Consider the following 8,850-nt stretch of genomic DNA (forward strand, 5'->3'; position numbering starts at 1 on the left):
GAATAGAAAAAAAAAAAATCAACAGCTAAAAATTAAAACTCTTCTTGTGAATTTCATTGCCTCCTAACTACTCGAGCTTTATTGGGGAGCTACTTGAGAGAAATAAAGTTTGTAGTACTAGCATGCCAAATTGAGCCAAACTGCTGTTTCCCCTTTTGTCACGCATTTCTACAAGAATGATGTAAAAAGTTACCCATGAATCCATGGCTCAAGCTGAACAAAATATGTCACATGATATGAAAATATTAGGAATGTGGGCGTGGTTAACAAAAAAAACCTCTGTTGCCAAGGAAATCCAAAAATGAACTTTTGCTGATTCTTCTAAAAATTACATAAACCTGTTCTTCACCCCCAGGTGACCAAAAAAAAATATAATGGTTGCCATGGAGATAAAATAATCAAGTCTCATACATAAAATCAATTTCAGCTTGCTCTTTTTCAATCCAAAAGTTAGAGGCAAAAGCTCCTCGTTTATTCTTATTTGTCTTATAACTTTACATTTATTTTCTAAATTTGCTTTTCCAAATAAAGTAAGGCCTCAAACCAACTAATATTTATGGCCCGCAGCAGTCATAGACTGCAAGGACCATATTGTAACTGGTACGAGGGTCGAACACTCAAAAAGTCCAAAACGTCAAAAAAATGCGTCAAAACGCCAAAAAATGGAGTCAAAAGTCGCCCAAAGCACACAACGACACGACAATTGTGTAACGGAACAAAAATACACACACACACGCACAACACCCCCGCACAAACGACAAAATTGTAGTCGCAAAAATGACGACAAAAAGCCAAAAAAGCCCCAAAAAGCCCTCAAAAGACGGGTTTAAAGCCAAACAGACATGCCCAGCCTATAGTAAAAGACAGGCCGCATTGAAATACATAGGCCACCTGACTGCAAAAACTTCTATATTGTTTCTGCTTCGTTTCATTATTATTATTCTTCCCGTTTCTAACGGATCCGTAGATCGCAAATTTGACCCCCGCCACATACCCGAAAACTCACCAAAATTGGCACACACCTAGGATAAATTGAAAATGAATTTTCGGCAAAGAGAACATCACCCCCCCCACGATGATGACATCACGGCGAGCGTTCCCGTAAAAAAAATGAATGGGCCTAAAATCGCTTATGGGGCCAAAAAAAAATATTTCGAAATACAGTTACAAAACCAAAACACGCGTGTTGGAGATATCCCAAAGAAGTTCTGAAATCATTATGGGATGGCCACACGACCTACGGCTTGGCGGCCATTTTGTGGTGAACTCAGAGAAATGGCGATTTTCGTGTTTTTTCACAATATGGGAAAACGACACTTTTCTTCAAGCGATTTTCACGAAATTGCATACACATGCCACAAACACGATTCTACAACTGCCAAAGAAGTTTCGTTGACCTTTGACCTTGGTAAGGGGCGGCCATCTTGGATTTTCAAAAAAAAGCACCTTTAGTAACAGATACAAACGAAAACTCGTCCTAGGGATTTTTATCGATCTTTTTGAAACTTCTCAGGCATCAATGGCAAGCTACTGTGGACAAAATGTTGGAATTAGAAGTTGTAGAATTTGAAACGCGTGCGCGTGGCGAATTCGCAACCGTCGCCATTTTAGCTAGGTCGCACATATTTTATCGGAATAGCCTGAAACTGAAATATGCGATACCCTGGCCCACACTGAACAAAACGATGTCACATACGACAAAATCGATAAAGGAATGTGGCCGTGGTAAACAAAAAACCGTCGCAAAAAAAAGTGCTGATTCGGCAAAAAAAAATTTTTCGGATTTTATTTTTAAGAATCGGCTAACGAAACCCAGATAACTTTGTCGGGTATATCCAAAGAAAGTTTTGAAATCATTACGTGATGGCGACACGACCTACGGTTTGGCTGCCATTTTGTGCCAAAATCTGCCATTTTGAGTTTTTCGCGTTTTTACACGATATGGAAAAATGAACTTTTTTTCGAGCGATTTTCACGAAATTTGACGCGCATGTCCCTAGCGTAAGTCTACAATCACCTCTGGAGTTTCGTCGACCTTTGACCTCGGGAAAAGGCGGCCATCTTGAATTTTCTATAAAAAACACCTTAACCACCAGATTCAAACGTAAACTTGTCGTTGGAATTTTCTTCGATCGTCTCAAAACTTTTTGGGCATCAATGGCAAGCTACTGTGTAAAAAATGTTGAAATTAGAAGTTGTAGATTTTGAACGGCGTGCGCGTGGCAAGCTAGCAAAGTGGCGCACTGTTATAACTCCCATGCATTTCAATACAATACAGTGAAAATTGAATGCATGCATTAATGCCTGAAACTGAATACATTGAAAAACACTGGATATGGACATATAAGGAATGTGGGCGTGGTTACCATGAAACCTCTGTTGCTAAAGACAACAAAAATTTTACTTTTACCGATTTGTCCGAAACTGACGTCAATCTGTTCGTCCTCTCGAGGGGACCAAAACACAAAATGGTTGCTATGGAGATAAAATCAACAGAAAAGCCGCCATTTTGGAAAAAGTGTTTTTTTTTATCAAATTATGACATAGCTCTCACCAATGGAGGAATGTGTTTTTCTGAGTCAGTTGATAATGCTGATCACTATGCTAGCACTTTTAGCCACATTAGCATAGCTAGCATAGTTAGCATAATTAGCATTTTAGGTAATGTGTTTTTCTGAGTCAGTTGATGATGCTGATCGCTATGCTAGCACTTTTAGCCACATTAGCATAGCTAGCATAGTTAGCATAATTAGCATTTTAGGTAATGTGTTTTTCTGAGTCAGTTGATGATGCTGATCGCTATGCTAGCACTTTTAGCCACATTAGCATAGTTAGCATAATTAGCATAATTAGCATTTTAGGTAATGTGTTTTTCTGAGTCAGTTGATGATGCTGATCGCTATGCTAGCACTATTAGCCACATTAGCATAGCTAGCATAGTTAGCATAAGTAGCATTTTAGGTAATGTGTTTTTCTGAGTCAGTTGATGATGCTGATCGCTATGCTAGCACTTTTAGCTATGTTAGCATAACTAGCATAGTTAGCATAATTAGCATTTTAGGTAATGTGTTTTTCTGAGTCAGTTGATGATGCTGATCGCTATGCTAGCACTTTTAGCCACATTAGCATAGCTAGCATAGTTAGCATAATTAGCATTTTAGGTAATGTGTTTTTCTGAGTCAGTTAATGATGCTGATCGCTATGCTAGCACTTTTAGCCACATTAGCATAGCTAGCATAGTTAGCATAATTAGCATTTTAGGTAATCTGTTTTTCTGAGTCAGCTGATGATGCTGATCGCTATGCTAGCACTTTTAGCCACATTAGCATAGCTAGCATAGTTAGCATAATTAGCATATGCAGTTTTGACTAGCCTTCATCAAAAGTGGGCAGTGAGGGCGGTGAGGGCGGTGAGGGCGGTGGTGCGTAGAGTTGGGCGTGGAAGGCGGGTTGCGTCTGCGGGCCATACAACGCCGCTTGCGGCTTTAATTATTATTATTCTTGTTTCTAACGGATCCGTTGAGCTCAAATTTGACCCCCGCCACATACCCGAAAACTCACCAAAATTGGCACACACCTGGGATAAATTGAAAATGAATTTTCGGCAAAGAGAACGTCACCCCCCCGAAGTCGATGACATCACAGCGAGCGTTCCCGTAAAAAAAATGAATGGGCCGAAAATCGCTTATGGGGCCAAAAAAATTTTTTTTGAAATACAGTTACGAAACCCAAACACTTGTGTTGGAGATATCCCAAAGAAGTTCTGAAATTATTATGGGATGGCCACACGACTTACGGCTTGGCGGCCATTTTGTGGCAAACTCAGAGAAATGGCGATTTTCGTGTTTTTTCACAATATGGGAAAACGACACTTTTGTTCAAGCGATTTTCACGAAATTGCACACACATGCCACAAACACGATTCTACAACTACCAAAGAAGTTTTGTTGACCTTTGACCTTGGCAAGGGGCGGCCATCTTGGATTTTCAAAAAAAAGCACCTTTAGTAATGGATACCATCGAAAACTCGTCCTAGGGATTTTTATCGATCTTTTTGAAACTTCTCGGGCATCAATGGCTAGCTACTGTGGACAAAATGTTGGAATTAGAAGTTGTAGATTTTGAACGGCGTGCGCGTGGCGAATTCGCAACCGTCGCTATTTTAGCTAGCTCGCACATATTTTATCGGAATAGCCTGAAACTGAAATATGCGATACCCTGGCCCACACTGAACAAAACAATGTCACATACGACAAAATCGGTAAAGGAATGTGGCCGTGGTAAACAAAAAACGGTCGCAAAAAAAAGTGCTGACTCGGCAAAAAATTTTTTTTTTTGGATTTTATTTTTAAGAATCGGCTAACGAAACCCAGATAACTTTGTCGGGTATATCCACAGAAAGTTTTGAAATCATTACGTGATGGCGACACGACCTACGGTTTGGCGGCCATTTTGTGCCAAAATCTGCCATTTTGAGTTTTTCGCGTTTTTACACAATATGGAAAAATGAACTTTTTTTCGAGCGATTTTTACGAAATTTGACGCGCATGTCCCTAGCGTAAGTCTACAATCACCTCTGGAGTTTCATCAACCTTTGACCTCGGGAAAAGGCGGCCATCTTGAATTTTCTATAAAAAACACCTTTACCACCAGATTCAAACGTAAACTTGTCGTTGGAATTTTCATCGATCATCTCGAAACTTTTTGGGCATCAATGGCAAGCTACTGTGGAAAAAATGTTGGAATTAGAAGTTGTAGATTTTGAACGGTGTGCGCGTGGCAAGCTAGCAAAGTGGCGCACTGTTATAACTACCATGCATTTCAATACAATACAGTGAAAATTGAATGCATGCAATAATGCCTGAAACAGAATACATTGAAAAACACTGGATATGGACATATAAGGAATGTGGGCGTGGTTAGCATAAAACCACTGTTGCTAAGGACAACAAAAAGTTTACTTTTACCGATTCGTCCGAAACTGACGTCAATCTGTTCGTCCTTCCGAGGGGACCAAAACATAAAATGGTTGCTATAGAGATAAAATCAACAGAAAAGCCGCCATTTTGGAAAAAGTGGGTTTTTTATCAACTTATGACATATAGCTCTCACCAATGGAGGAATGTGTTTTTCTGAGTCAGTTGATGATGCTGATCGCTATGCTAGCACTTTTAGCTATGTTAGCATAGCTAACATAGTGAGCATAATTAGCATTTTAGGTAATGTGTTTTTCTGAGTCAATTGATGATGCTGATCGCAATGCTAGCACTTTTAGCCACATTAGCATAGTTAGCATAGTTAGCATAATTAGCATTTTGAGCAATTTTGACTACCCTTTATCAACGTGGGCGGTGAGGACGGTGGTGCGTAGAGTTGGGCGTGGAAGGCGGGTTGCGTCTGCGGGCCATACAACGCCGCTTGCGGCTTTAATTACGTTTCTTCTTTCTTACGGATCCGTTGATCGCAAATTTGACCCCCGCCACATACCCGAAAACTCACCAAAATTGCCACACAGCTGGGATAAATTGAAAATGAATTTTCGGCAAAGAGAACGTCACCCACCCCATGACGATGACATCACGGCAAGCGTTCCCGTAAAAAAAATGAATGGGCCGAAAATCGCTTATGGGGCCAAAAAAAAAAATTTCAAATTAGAGCAACGAAACCAAAACACGCGTGTTGGAGATATCCCAAAGAAGTTATGAAATTATTATGGGATGGCCACACGACCTACGGCTTGGCGGCCATTTTGTGGCGAACTCAAAGAAATGGCGATTTTCGTGTTTTTTCACAATATGGGAAAACGACACTTTTGTTCAAGCGATTTTCACGAAATTGCACACACATGCCACAAACACGATTCTACAACTACCAAAGAAGTTTTGTTGACCTTTGACCTTGGCAAGGGACGGCCATCTTGAATTTTCATAAAAAAGCACCTTTAGTAACGGATACAAACGAAAACTCGTCCTAGGGATTTTTATCAATCTTTTTGAAACTTCTCGGGCATCAATGGCAAGCTACTGTGGACAAAATGTTGGAATTAGAAGTTGTAGAATTTGAAACGCGTGCGCGTGGCGAATTCGCAACCGTCGCCATTTTAGCTAGCTCGCACATATTTTATCGGAATAGCCTGAAACTGAAATATGCGATACCCTGGCCCACACTGAACAAAATGATGTCACATACGACAAAATCGATAAAGGAATGTGGCCGTGGTAAACAAAAAACCATCGCAAAAAAAAGTGCTGACTCGGCAAAAAAATGTTTTTTCGGATTTTATTTTTAAGAATCGGCTAACGAAACCCAGATAACTTTGTCGGGTATATCCAAAGAAAGTTTTGAAATCATTACGTGATGGCGACACGACCTACGGTTTGGCGGCCATTTTGTGCCAAAATCTACCATTTTGAGTTTTTCGCGATTTTACACAATATGGAAAAATGAACTTTTTTTCGAGCGATTTTCACGAAATTTGACGCGCATGTCCCTAGCGTAAGTCTACAATCACCTCTGGAGTTTCGTCGACCTTTGACCTCGGGAAAAGGCGGCCATCTTGAATTTTCTATAAAAAACACCTTTACCACCAAATTCAAACGTAAACTTGTCGTTGGAATTTTCAGCGATCGTCTCGAAACTTTTTGGGTATCAATGGCACGCTACTGTGGAAAAAATGTTGGAATTAGAAGTTGTAGATTTTGAACGGCGTGCGCGTGGCAAGCTAGCAAAGTGGCGCACTGTTATAACTACCATGCATTTCAATACAATACAGTGAAAATTGAATGCATGCAATAATGCCTGAAACAGAATACATTGAAAAACACTGGATATGGACATATAAGGAATGTGGGCGTGGTTAGCATAAAACCACTGTTGCTAAGGACAACAAAAAGTTTACTTTTACCGATTCGTCCGAAACTGACGTCAATCTGTTCGTCCTTCCGAGGGGACCAAAACATAAAATGGTTGCTATAGAGATAAAATCAACAGAAAAGCCGCCATTTTGGAAAAAGTGGGTTTTTTATCAACTTATGACATATAGCTCTCACCAATGGAGGAATGTGTTTTTCTGAGTCAGTTGATGATGCTGATCGCTATGCTAGCACTTTTAGCTATGTTAGCATAGCTAACATAGTGAGCATAATTAGCATTTTAGGTAATGTGTTTTTCTGAGTCAATTGATGATGCTGATCGCAATGCTAGCACTTTTAGCCACATTAGCATAGTTAGCATAGTTAGCATAATTAGCATTTTGAGCAATTTTGACTACCCTTTATCAACGTGGGCGGTGAGGACGGTGGTGCGTAGAGTTGGGCGTGGAAGGCGGGTTGCGTCTGCGGGCCATACAACGCCGCTTGCGGCTTTAATTACCTTTTATATCACTACATCCTTGGTTTTAACAAATAAATATCTAAATTATTAAGTCGCTCTTAAAAAACAAACCCTTGACATGTGTTTTTCTCAGAAAACTTTTTCGTTTTTTATTAGTTCTAACAACAAATGACTTACTTTAGATCATTGTTTCAGTAAATGATTGCAGGTTGTTCAGATCCTGTGGTGCACATAATCAATCCTCATCTTTTTTTCAATTTGCTGAACTAATTTAGCTTTAAAGCAGCCATTGTGTACCAATGTTTTGTCCAATTAAGTTTTCCTAATGAGTTTTCTATTGCTCATCACAATTAGACTGTAATTTTGGAAATGTTGTACTTTAACAGATTTAGTACTTTATTTTAAACAGATCTCAATGTTTTAAATTTGGCTTTTACATTAGCATCACCCATAATAGTTTTTAAAACTTTTGTTTCACCTTTCCTTGTTCCGATATTTGAGCTTTTAGCTTTTTTTCCCCGACATTTCCCTGACAAATTCCCTGACAAATTCCCTGTCATATCCCAACTTTTTTCTTCCTGCTATAGTTAAAAACATGGCTAAACTGAAGATACTTTTATCCCAGTCTGATGTTGAGCTGATCACCCAGCTCCTATCTCTTCTCCTTTAGACTACTGCAATTCTCTTTTTACTTGTTTTAACAAAAACTCTCTGAAACGTCTCCAATTGGTGTGCAACTCTGCAGCAAGGCTTTTAACCCTTGTGCTATCTTAGATGACCCCACCCTTACATTGACGTGTTCTCCCTATCATGACAAAGGTGGATAAAGGTGGAAAAATTTCATGTAATCCATGGACACCAGTGAAGATCACAAATCTTTGCAGAAAAAAGGTTCAGCGCACTGTATAGTGGGTCTAGATGACCCAACTCCCAACGTTAATGTGCCTAGGATAGCACAAGGGTTAAAGGGAACCATCATCCCACCCCTCTGCTTTTAATGCTACATTGGCTTCCTGTTAAATTTAGAATAGATTTTAAGTTTTTTATTTCAATTTTTGAGCCTTGCACTGACAAACCCAGAACTATATTTCTAACTCCCTACAGTCCTGCATGTTCTTTGAGGTCCACTGATGAGATTCTTTTATGTGTTCCAAAAACTGGGTTTTTATCCCTTGGCACTTTAACGTTGGGAGTGGGTTCGTCTGGACCACACAAGCTGTTTTCTTCAATGATTTGTGATCTTCACTGGTGTCCATGGATTACAGGAAATCCTTTAAACCCTTATCCCCCTTTGTCATGGTAGGTATAACACGTCAATGGGAGGGTTGGTTCGTTTTGACCCAATAAGATAGCACAAGGGATAGGGGAGACCTCGCCTTTCAGGCAGTCGCCCCTCGACTTTGGAACGACCTCCCTCTGTCTCTGCGGCAGATGGACTCAGTCGAGGGTTTTAAAACTCAAGTTAAGACTTTTTCATTTAGGAGAGCCTTTAGTTGACTTTTACTTGAGCTCACTTTTG

The sequence above is a fragment of the Oryzias latipes genome, chromosome 19, assembly GCF_002234675.1.
Source record: "Oryzias latipes chromosome 19, ASM223467v1".
Lineage (NCBI taxonomy): Eukaryota > Metazoa > Chordata > Actinopteri > Beloniformes > Adrianichthyidae > Oryzias > Oryzias latipes.